The sequence below is a fragment of the Lissotriton helveticus genome, chromosome 1_1 (genome assembly GCF_964261635.1).
Source record: "Lissotriton helveticus chromosome 1_1, aLisHel1.1, whole genome shotgun sequence".
Taxonomy (NCBI): domain Eukaryota; kingdom Metazoa; phylum Chordata; class Amphibia; order Caudata; family Salamandridae; genus Lissotriton; species Lissotriton helveticus.
Genome location: NC_136057.1, coordinates 1,659,555,437 through 1,659,568,359, shown reverse-complemented (window position 1 = coordinate 1,659,568,359; position 12,923 = coordinate 1,659,555,437). Strand labels below are relative to the sequence as shown.

General features: G+C 47.3%; 1 protein-coding gene across 1 annotated transcript in view; it reads left to right on the top strand.

The window, feature by feature from the left end:
* The window catches only part of LOC144830053 (17-beta-hydroxysteroid dehydrogenase type 6-like), a 123,375-nt gene that overhangs the window by 18,792 nt on the left and 91,660 nt on the right, over positions 1 to 12,923 (top strand). The gene's annotated exons all lie outside the window — the stretch shown is intronic.

The window sequence follows — 12,923 nt, the reverse complement described above, 5'->3', positions numbered from 1 at the left end:
GCCTCACACCCCGAGGACCGCCGAGAAGACTGCTGGCACATTGTCAGGACAACACATATATACTATCAGAATTTGCAACCGTTACCTAAGATGGAAAAGTACAAGTTGGTACAGGAGGTGGCAAGGGATATGACCATATATGGAACACAAAGCATCTATCTGAGCTCAGTATAGCAAGGTCACGCTGGTCGACTCCCTTCTGGTGGTTTCGGTGAGAGTCCGCACAGCGCTTGCAAGAATGTGCTTATCTGGCCGGTCCCCTCCTATAACCTTGACAGACCCAAAAGCAGAAGCAGCTGCTTGCTACATATGTTAAGCTATTTCTCATGAGAACAGGGAAACGTGAAAACGCAGAGCCATGGAGGATTTCAAACAGCATTACAGGCTGACTAGGTATAAAATGGCGCCTGTCCTGCTAAGCGGCGCTAACCTGTTTACAAGGAGGGGTTAGAGTATGATTTTCATAAAGGATGACAGAGTGTAACTAAAAAGGTGTCTTATGCCATAGAGGTGTACGTAGCATGTTAATTAGTTGCATCACGCTGAACACTAACTAAGAGACTACGATCTATGTCCCTGTGAAAGGCCTAATTGAATTCCTATTCCTCAAACCCTACTTTTAGCGTGATGAAGCTAATAACAGAGGACACTAATCGTCGCAAAGATCTTTGTCGATTGCCATAAGTTCGTGTACCTCTTGCTGGAGCATCTGAGCTTTGGAGGGGGTCGAAGAAGGGATGACAGCCGCTGTTAATCTAGAGGCACAATAAGAACAGCACGCAGGACCACACTGTAGACAGAGACAGCAGGCGAAAAGGACACCTGCCGCTCCGACCAAAATAAGTAATACCTTCCATCCCCAAGTACATAGAAGACTCCAGAACCACCCAGACAGAGACCAGGACCCATTTTCTATATGCAATTCTGCTGCTATGCGATGGAGCTTCTGAATGGCCAAATGAACCGTAGGGGCGGAGTCTGGAATGTAGACTCAGCAAGAGCTGCCGATCACCCGGCATGCACCACCGCGATCAGCTAAGATAACGTCTAAAACCATTCGATTCTGAAGAGAAACGAGTCTAGTAGCCTGAAGCTCTTCTGTGATGTTAGCCATTATATCAGTAGTGATGTTAATGACGTTTTCTACTACCCTTGACAATCTCCTAATCTCTCGGCTATTGAATATCGGACCCCAGAATGGAACCAACCCCTTAGTGAAATCGGTGAACTGTTGCAGGGAGGTGTCTGTCTGATCAACTTCAGTCAATTTAAGCTGTCTTCGTTGCCTGTGGGGGGCCAATTCAGAGGTATACAACTGATGCGTTTTATGATAGTCGGGTGGTGCAATGTAGACTGGGGGATACAGAAAGGACAGAGAACACTGGCCCGCCCAACCCCAAGGTAACCAAGAATAAACATTTACTCCACAAACGAAATACACATTCGGGGGTGTCAACAGAGGCGGGCTACTAAATATTTTCAGATTATACGTGTAATTACACAGGCTGATACCAACTTGCACATGACCTGCACCTTTGATGCAAAAGGGGGAAGAGGTGTTCAGGATAGGAATAGGCATAATACGTTCACTGGTAACATTTCTAGAAATAAACTGCTGAAAATATTGCGAATCGTTAAAGCTGGCAAAATCAAACAATTCATCTATTAGCCAAGTATCATTTATATTATCTGTATAGACATTCATACAGGCACTAGGATCTAAGGATCCTTCCCCGTTATTGCCCTCGGGATCAAAACCTTGATGCGTCTCAATGTAGGCCAAAACCATTTCATAGTCCCTCTCGGAGTACTGTTTGGGATGGGCCACATAATGGTTATACATAGCAGATAGCATCTGAAACCAGGCTTCACAACTTCCTGGGAAAGACATGGGCAAAGAAAGGAACAAATCGTGCTTATGCATAACGGATGGCAACAACCCACAGACCCAACATTTTGTCATATTCGTAGTACTGTGGGTCTGATGAAGCATTTCTATAAAAACATTCTTAGCATATGTCTGACGGTGTCTTTCTTAATGTGGTACTAAAGTGAACATAAAGTGTTCAGGAGGAGCAGCAGTCGACATTATCATTGATTGCATTGGATGCTTATATTCTAAGTATATGAAAACCCCCATAAAGATTGCTAAAATGACTGCTATTGTAACTACAAAAGCTATTTTCACGCACTTGGTCCAAGTAGAAAACATTGGTTTGTAAAAAGGCAAATATCTAGGAGCAAAAGGGCGTTCTTCTTCAGGTACAATACGACCAAAAGGGTACATTCCTAGCTAAAAAGTCCAAAGTAACTAAGCTGGGCCAAAACAACCTTCCTGCCAGAGGGTTCTTCTCCCTGTGTCCTTCAAAGCCTCACAAGTAGACTTCTATCGTTCATCAAAAATCAACGAACACATCCAATGACGTCCCACGATGCAGATCTTCCGAAAGGAATTTACTCAAACAACCTGGCCAGTGACAAGAACAGAGTCTTTCTTTCTGAACAGAGCACAATATCAATGTTCCAGCTCTCAACGGGTTCAGTCCAGTGTCTCGCTCAGTACCACAGATTAGAATCTAGCAAGCCCTACTTTTATCCGAGTCTTTCCTTATCTCCTAACAGTGTCATCTGAGGTACTGTGATGTTTTCTTGGTCGCAGGTTGTAACGGACATGACCGGGCACTTCCTGATCAGGAAATAACAAAGGGGAAGGTGCAATACCTTCATCAGAACCACCGCCAACCAGATCAACATGGACAGGGCCAGGGGCGATTGCCGATTCTCCAGAGACTGCCCCGTCTGGCCCTGCCTTTCCTTCAGCTCCGATTTCACAAGCATCGGAGAACGGTACCAATGCAACAGCTCTCTCACCCTCTTGGGTCAGGATTCCTTCAGGGTGTCGCCGGTCATAAGGAAGTGGAAGAGGGATTCTTTTTAGATGCGACACATGGATCCAGTGTCGTTTTCCATCCATCTTTACCGCCGTCCGTGTGGCCAAGAGTACCTGATGTGGCTCAGACCATCTCGGAGCCAAGCTGGTGTCCCGATCGTATTTCTTAACCAGCACCCACTGGCCGGGTTCCAGGCGATGTCCGGGGCCCTCTGGCAGGGGTTGCAGTACAGACGCTACCTGCTGATGAATAGAACGAAGGTCTTTAGTCAAAGTATACAGGTAATCGATCAACATAGAATATTCAATATCAGTAAATGATCTTGGTCTCGGCACGCCCTATACATTAGCGGGTCGCCCAAAAACTATCTCATAGGGAGACAAGCCAGAGCGTGAATGAGGGGTGACTCGTAGGGACATAAGAGCTAATGGGAGGGTGTCAGGCCATTTTAAACCAGTGCTCTCTTGGATTTTTGCCATTTTTAGTTTCAGTATTCCATTATATTTCTCAACTAGTCCTGCTGACTGGGGGTGTCTAGCTGCATGAAACTTTTGTTTTATCTGGAGCCCATTGCATATACATTGCACAAGGGCCCCATGGAAATGCCCGCCGTTATCAGACCAGATCAAGCGAGGCAATCCGAAGCGCGGGATAAACTCCTTTTTAAGGGCTTTTGCGGTGGCTAGGGCAGTATTTTCTTTCGTAGGGTATGCCTCAACCCACTTGCTGAAGGCACATACCACCACCAATACGTATTTCAAGTTATTGACGCGCTCCATATGGATGTAGTCCATCTGGAGCACCTCAAACGGCAATGTCGGGGGTGCAAAATTCCCACTTAAAACAGGTTCTCCTTTCCCCGGGTTATGTTGCAGGCAAACCATGCAATATTGAACAAGACGTACAGCTGTTCTCTGTATATTGGGGTTATTCCAAACTGGATCCAGCAAGGCACCAATGCCTTTAGCTCCAACGTGGGCTGGTCCATGGGCCATAGTAACGACAGCCTGCACCATAGCATTGGGCAGCAACCATCGCTGTTTGTCTGTCAGATCCACCCAACAGTTATTCTCATCCAATCTTCCTACTTCCTTCTCCCATCTGTCCAACTCCACTGAGGTTGCTTCTTTCTGAATTTCTCGCACACTTTCAATAGTATTATCGAACAAGTCGGACTCCCCCACCCACCTGGCAGAGGAGTTCACATACATAGAAGACACCATGGACTGGGCTGTTTGTTTAGCTACCTGGTCCGCAAAAACATTACCCTCACCTACTTCATCCACCACTGTCTTATGTGCACTACATTTTATGATTGCTACTTTCTTGGGGAGAGTCAAAGCTGCAAGTAATCGTAACACCAAGGGGCCATTCTGTATCTTCTGACCATGTGAGGTGAGAAACCCTTGTTCCCTCCACAGCCTCCCAAAGGCGTACTGGCTGTCCGTGAATATGTTGACCTCTAATCCCTCACTTAACTTACAGGCTCGTAGTAAAGCCATCAACTCAGCAGCTTGGGCTGATCGATGGTGTATTCGGAATGTTTCAACCACTGTTTTTAGAGTGGTAATTGCATATGCAGCTGTCATTGTGCCATCTGCTAATTTGAAACAAGAACCATCCACATACAATTCCCCTTGGGTGTCAGATAAGGTAATGTCTGTGAGATCGATTCTTCACTTCATTTCCTCTTCTGTCCTAAAAATACAATCATGGACATCATTCGCCTGTTCCCCCCAAGGGAGGGGCAACAGTGTAGCCGGATTCAACGTGGCACAACGCTTAATGGTCACATGTGGAGCAAACAAAGTCAATTCATAACCCGTGAGGCGCGCGCTCGTCAGATGCTGTGTCTTAGTTTTTTTTAACAATGCATCCACAGCATGCTCCACCATCACGGTCAAATTAGAATTTAAAACAAGCCCTTCTGATTGTCTGATGGCCGCCGCCACAGCTGCAGTGGCCCTCAGGCAACTGGGAAGTGCTCTGGCCACATTATCCAATGTGGCCAAAAAATAAGCATACGGTCTTTGCTTACCACCAAAGCCCTGTGTCAACACTGAAAGCGAACAACCGTCGACCTCGTGCACATATAGTACAAAAGGTTTACGGTAGTCAGGAGTACCTAAGACAGGGGCAGAACACAGAGAAGATTTCAGAGAAACAAAGGCAGACTGATATTCATCAGTCCAAGGGAGGGGTTCATGCACATCTTTAGTGGTTAAGTGTAGCAAAGGTTTAGCAAGAAGAGAAAAATTAGGAATCCATTGACGACAATAAGAGGTAATGCCAAGAAAAGCAAGGACTTCACGTTGAGTACAAGGCACAGGCATATTAGAGATGGTAGTAATTCGTTCAGGCGACAGACGCCTACCCTCCTTCGACAGTAAGTGGCCTAGGTAGGTCACTTCCTGTCGACAATATTGGAACTTGGACAAGGAAACTTTATCACCCCTGTCCGCCAGATGGTGCAATAATTTAACTGTGGCCTCTTTACAACCCTCTTCAGTGTCAGATGCTATCAATAAATCATCAACGTATTGCAGGAGCACGCTACCATCTGGCAAGGACAGGTCATCCAGGAAAACCTTAAGGGCTTGGCTATAGATGCTAGGAATTTCGGTATAGCCTTGAGGAGCGCGACAGAATCTGAAGCTTCGGCCAGATAATGAGAAGCCGAAGATCTGCCTGCTATCAGGATGAATAGGGATACTAAAGAAAGCATTCTTCAAAGCGATAACAGAGAAATACTTAGCAGTGGGAGGTATCATAGTAATGATGGTAGTGATGTCAGACACCACTGGGAATTGGGGCACCACTATCTTATTAACTTCTCGTAAGTCAATTACAAAACGATAGACATCAACATTTTCAGATGTCCCTGTCTCAGGAGCTTTTTTCAAAATAGGCAGGATAGGGCTATTACAAATATTCGAAGCCGTTTCTTCCACCACCCCTTTATCAATTAGATCCTGTATAGTAGAAAGCAAAGCTCGCTCTCCCACTGGGGAGATCTTGTATTGGGGTATGCGAGGTAGCGTAGCACTGGGCTTTAATGTAATATGGACAGGAGGGATATCCAATTTACCGACATCCGCATCTCCTGTTGCCCACAAACTGGGCAGTATGCCCGCAAATTCAGGTGGCAATGGGTCATTTTTAGCAAAACACTGCTTTGTGCCTACATCGGGATTTTGAATTGTCAAATAAACACCATCTGGAGAGCAATGTATTTTAGCGTTCAGTCTTTTTAGCATATCCAAACCCAAAAGATTCTCCCCACAACTGGAAGTTAAAAGGAAGGGAGAGTCCATGGTAAACGGACCAATCGTAAAGGGGAGGGGCTGAGAGATGGGGCTTATTACAGGAACTCCTGAAAATCCCACTGAGACGTTATTCTTCCCAGACAGAGCGGCCCCTGGGACCAACGAGCGAGCACCGAACTATTCATTGCTCCTGTGTCAATTAAGAACTTATCGGTGGTCCCCATCAACACCCCTGTCACATAGGGTCCTTGTTGATTGACCGGTATCGACACTTGGCCCCCACTCTGTCCTTGGCTGTCCTATACATCTCCGAATCTATCCTGATCTTCGTAACCATAATCTTCATTGTAGTATTGCCTACCTTGGGGCTTATCGAAATGATTTCGCCCGTGGTCTCCCTGCACTGGTCCTTCTCTGCGCATATCACTACGGTCCGGGCCGCCTCGTCCTCGACCCCTTCCTCGGACAGCTCCGTTCTGTGCTAACAGCAGCGGACACTCATCTCTCCAATGGCCCTCCTGTCTACAATACGCGCACTGATTGGGTCCCCATCGGGAGGTCTGACCCCCCTCCTCCTCCTCCTCCTCTGGAGAACAGCCCGCTGGCCACGGGCCCTCTGGCGCCTCTCCCTGCCCCTCGACCATTCATGACTTGCTGTAACAGCACTCGAGTTTTAAGGTCCTTAGCTTTCTTTTCAATTTTATCCTTACTCTCGTTTTCCCTGTGTTCATAATACTGAGCCATGCTTTTTTTTAAAATCTCTTTATTAGCATCAGATTGGTCCGTGTAAGCATATAATCACATAGTAAACCGATTACATTGAAAACTTGAGTAGTCATTATACAAAAGAGGCAGCTGGAGGACGTGACCAATAATATGACAGGTGGTGCAACACATTCTAGAAGTCTTATTTTCCTTTTTCCAGTTCTACACGGGAATCGCACGTGTGGAAGGATAATGTAAAGAGATATATATGCTATCAAACATAACAAAAATGAATATGCCTTCGTGAGAGAGAGAGCGACAAGCAACACATCAATTATGATCAAGGTGGTACCAGCATTGGCATAGGCAGACGAGGATTGATGGAATGACATATGAAGAGACATAGGTAATGCAATATCTTCAATCGGGGCCAAGTAGGCAAGGAAACAGAGAAGAAAACACCCCGTTCACAAACATCATCAATCATTGAATCAGCAGTTCCCGCCTCCCACCGTCCCAGTAGTATTTTAATAACAAGACCTTCATAACGCCACAGGCAACGCTCAACTGTCATGCTAGATATACCTAACCCACCCCTTCCGGGACAATAGAACTGGCAGCTTGGGATTGTGTAGCCTGCGTTAATTTGCTAACATACTGTCGGTATGGGCCCCAGATATCGACTGGGCGTGAGGCTGTTGGGACCTGTGTGGAGTATTCCACACTATTGATATTACAGTGGGCAAGGCTGCGTAACCATGCCTTGGAGTTGGGGATTCGTCTGGATCCCCAGAATAAAGCAATTTCCCGTTTTGTGAGCAAGAAGCCTATGGGAGCAAGTTTCCGCGTGGCACGGTGGAACTCAGCAACATAACCAAGCAGCGCAATCTCTGGTATGGGCTGCAACTCGCATTCTAAAATGTCGCCCAAGATGTGGTGTACTTGCAGCCAGTAGCCATGCAGTTTTGGACAAGTCCATGTAAGATGTGCAAAATTGGCATGTGGGGCCTTGCATTTGGGGCAACAATGAGGCCTGGTTGGGTCGATTTTGTGGGCCAGGGCCGGTGTGAAGTACAGCCGCCTCAAAAACTTAAAATGTATCAATTTATGCCTACTGTTAATGGAGACATCTTTAGTAGCTCGGCAACAGGCATCCCATTGGTCATCTGTGATAGAACTACCCAAATCTGTTTCCCATGCCGCACGGACCCTCGCGTCCGAAGTAGAAGGGCCGCCACACAGAGTCTGTACAGCTTAGAAACCATATGTGCGCCCGTTTGGGACTGGAGCAGGAAAGTCAGGGCAGCCATGTCATCTGGGGGTAGTGGGAACGAGGGAAACTGCGCTCTAAGCATGGATCGCACTCTGGTCAATACAAACGAATCCATAAACGTCCGGTCGGTGAGTCGCTGATCCTCCGACACCGAAAAGACATGTCAGTCTGGGAACAGGTCTCCTATTGTGGTGAGCTGGTATTTGGACAGTGTGTTGCGAACCACCGTTTCAGTGGTGATAGGGAACCAGTGTGGGTTCGGTAGTGGAAGAGCCGGGAATACAGTACGTCTAACTGGAGTAGTCTACGTAATTGCATCCAGGCCCATGACGTAGTGGAAACAGTCTGTATGTCTTGTGGGTCTCGGGGTAAGCCTTTGGGTAATACCGTGTTGAGGGCAAGCGGTAACACCAAGTCTGCCTCCGGTCTCAGATATGGAATCCGAGCGTCCGGGTGGAACCAGGGATGTGCATAAGCGCATTGCGCGACTAGGTAGTAAAGATAAAAATCGGGCACTCCAAAGCCACCTCTTTCATAAGGCAGTGTCAGGATTCGCCAAGAGACTCGCGGGTTCTTGTCTCCCCACACCAACTGCAGCAACAGCGAGCGTAGTTGGGTGAAGAAGATTAGTGAGTGGGATCGGAATGTTGTTAAATAGATATAGAAAACGGGGGAGCACAATCATTTTAATTATGGCGATACGGCCAGCCATCGAAAGAGGGAGGCGAAGCCAACGTGCTAGATTATCTTCCAGAAAGTCCAACACCCGGCCATAATTCAGACGAATCATGGATACCGTGTCCAGATGAATGTGGATACCCAGGTATTTCACCGAATCAGCATTCCACTCCAGCGGGAACGGACAGTCCCAGCGGTCAGTGGAGGGGGTGAGTGGAAAGATGTCGGATTTGTGCCAGTTAATACGAAGGCCGGAGTATTCCCCAAAACGGGTCACCTCCAGAAGCAGGGGTGTCAGATTCGTCTCCGGGGACCTGACATATAAAATGGTATCGTCCGCGTAGAGGGAAATGAGTAGCGGACCCGTTCGAAACTGGAGTTCACAGTGCAGGTGGTGTTCTTGAAAGTGCCGCACCAAAGGGTCCATGGCCAGGATATATAGCAGGGGGGGCAGGGGGCATCCCTGTCGGGTTCCCCGAGAAAGAGGGAAGCTAATACTGAGCCATGCTTAATATGATAGACGGGGAGGACGTAGTCCACGTACTTTCGGCAGCTTGCAGTCGGGCTGAAATCTCAGGAATCAGATTCGTTACAAATCTATTTACAAACAATCGTATTCCTCCCTCGCTAGCGAGGTCCTGACCACTGAAATCAATGAAAGTTCCCTCGAATCTAGTAAAGAAATCGGAGACACTTTCGTCTTTCTTTTACCTACAAGCAGTCAACTTATCCCAATCAACCTTTCGCGGAGGAATCAAGGTATGCATATAAGCTATAATCTTTGCTGGTAGGGCAATTATTTCAGCCTTCGGCTTATCCCCCGGCTTACGGTCTTGATCCCATGCCTTAAGCTCATCCCAGGTACCCCCTAACTCGGCCGCGTGGGGAGTATCATGGACTTGTCGCCATATATCTACGGGAACCAACAATCCGAAAAACAACTCAATATCTGCTAAAGTCATGACAGCGGAAGATGCTGCCTCTGTTAATTCCTTATAGTAGGCAGTGGGATTCTTGCGGGGGTCAGGGAATTGTGCTTTCAAAGCCAACACTTCACTTCGTTTCCATGGTGGGTACACCCATTGTTCTTGTAACCTGGCTTCTACTCTGTCCCGGGTTATTATATTTTGATCATTGCGCAGCTCAGATATCTCGGGATGATAAATGGGGTGCACCTCCCTCATGGGGTGCTGAGAACCCAACTCAGGGAACCTTGAGAATAGTCAGCCTCAATAACTCACCAAAGTGTCAACATTCTTGTATACTTCTTCTGGGCTTAGTTCGAATCTATGGACACGGTCCTTAATGTCATACAGAATCTTCGGGGCCAATCCTGTTTCCCCAAAACACTTCTCCCAGATTTCAATAAGAAATCGGGACATGTGTCGCAGGGCAGTCTGTTGCATCACTGGCTCAAAATCTTTCATAGTACTCCATATATCGGGCAATGTGTATATATCCCCGTACATCCATCTAACTGCTTGGTCTGCTATTGCTTCCTTCTCTCCATAGCCCACAGACCCTCTCGTAAATAACCGTCTGATGTGCGAGCCCTCTGGATCCCCAATCGGAGCTCGACCCCTGCTTTCGGGGGTCATGCTGGCTGACTGGGAAGTCCCTATGGGGCTAGGCATTATTAATACCATCGGGGAGACACCCGCTGCCCCAAGGGGCTGCCGTGTGTCAGGGATCAGAGTGGCTAAGTTCCTAACAGAGGAAGCAACGGTGCCTGGCACATCTACGGGAGCCCGGGGCGGGGCTTCCCCCTGAGCCGGCGCTACAGGGGCTGTGGGTGCCAAGAGGGGCACCGCCGGATATGTACGCTGTGGAGCATATGGCGGAGGGGGGCGAACATCCAACAGGTCTTCTATCTCGTCGTCGGCTTCCTTACGGGCAACATAACTCTTGTCTACCTGTAACCGAAATTGTCTATCTAGATACTCAATGTTCTGCTCAGTCTCGTTTTTGTCATGCTCAATTTCTTTCTGAGTAATGGTCTATCCTTGCTTCATTTTCACTAATTTCTCGGCCCTCATTCTCCTGGGAGTGGCCTCTTTCTGCCATGTCCTCAGGGTATCGAACATGGACTGCCTGCTGCGTTTCGCAAACAGACGTTCCTGCAAATAACTGATCTTTTTCTCATCGAAAGACCCTGTTAATGGCCACTGCAATTCTACATTATCCTTGGTGTACTTGTGCCATATACGATTAAACACCAAGGGTCCAATCCCGTGCTTACAGTACATGTCATGACTGGGAGTACCTTCCGGAGGGGCTGGCTGACTTTCATCTAATCTAGTGCTATTTCGGCTGGTACAGCCAAAACATAGTTTACTGAAGCACGGCATTGCTTTGCTATGTTCTAATTGTGGAAGGAAAAAGGCAAGTTATTGTTTACAATACTCTCACACACATGGCCATGTCCAATATTCACTCAAACACTCATTCATACCCTAAGAGACATATGACAATCCTGAACACAGGCAAACATAGACAGAACACAGATAAAATACAGACAGAACGAACCAATACGAACCAATGCTAGCCCAAATCCAAAAAACGGAGCCCGTCGACTCTCATCTGTGGAGAACCGGTATATTCCAAAGTTTCAAAGCAAAGAACCAAAGATCAAAACAGCCTCACCGTAAGGGCTGCCTAGAGATAGCCACACAGGTTTCTCAAAACCACAGACCGACCTACCGACCATCCAATGGCCTTCTTGGTTCACCTCCCGGACTATGCTGGCTTAGCCCACTTTTTCAAGCGCCGCTCCAGATCTGTCTGAGTGCTACCCAAGCATGACCATCAGCATTTCAGAGGGCAGTCCGGCCAGGTGTGAACTCTTCACAAGTCACACTTAGGCGTCTTAGTCATATCTCTATCAAATACCAAAATAGGGGTGTCCGCCCGTGCAGTCTCACTACTGCCCCGTCAGACCACCTTCCAAAATACCGAGATCTCCGTGGTCTATGACCACCAAATTCCAAACCCAATGCAAAGGGATATCCGACATGAAACAAGACAAAACACTCACCTGGTGCACTCAGGTCCGATTGCAAATTTTTCTACTGCCAATCGATCTGCTCTTCCGGGTTTCACCCATAGGACTCCGGCGTGGGGCCACTAGTAGCCAAGGCTTCTCCCGATCGGAAAAGCGGAGCAACCCTTTTCCTTTGGTCAGTCCCCCCTCCGACCGAGAATACCCCTTGTAATGTCCCGTTATTTTCCAGATTCGGAAGGACGACCCCAACGCGTAGTCCCGGCGGAGTCGCCAACTGAAGTACCTAAATTTCACCAACCCCCAAAGGATTATACTTAGAATTACCAAATATCATTCATCAATAATCAGTCGATTGGCAGTGTAGAAAGTTCAATCGTTTATTAGCAAAAATACTCTGCCAGAGGAGCTCCCAGCGACCTCACATCCCGAGGACCGCCGAGAATGACTGCTGGCACATTGTCAGGACAACACATATATACTATCACAATTTGCAACCGTTACCTAAGATGGAAAAGTACAAGTTGGTACAGGAGGTGGCAAGGGATATGACCATATATGGAACACAAAGCTTCTATCTGAGCTCAGTATAGCAAGGTCACGCTGGTCGACTCCCTTCTGGTAGTTTTGGTGAGAGTCCGCACAGCACTTGCAAGAATGTGCTTATCTGGCCGGCCCCCTCCTATAACCTTGACAGACCCAAAAGCAGAAGCAGCTGCTTGCTACATATGTTAAGCTATTTCTCATGAGAACAGGGAAATGTGAAAACGCAGAGCCATGGAGGATTTCAAACAGCATTACAGGCTGACTAGGTATAAAATGGCGCCGGTCCTGCTAAGCGGCGCTAACCTATTTACAAGGAGGGGTTAGAGTATGATTTTCATAAAGGATGACAGAATGTAACTAAAAGGGTGTCTTATGCCATAGAGGCGTTCGTAGCATGTTAATTAGTTGCATCACGCTTAACACTAACTAAGAGACTACGATCTATGTCCCCGTGAAAGGCCTAATTGAATTCCTATTCCTCAATGCTTTGAAATACCTGCTGATGAACAGTGCTAATGTTTTCACTTTGAAATAGGAACTGTAGTCAACAGAAAAGTAAAAGGAAA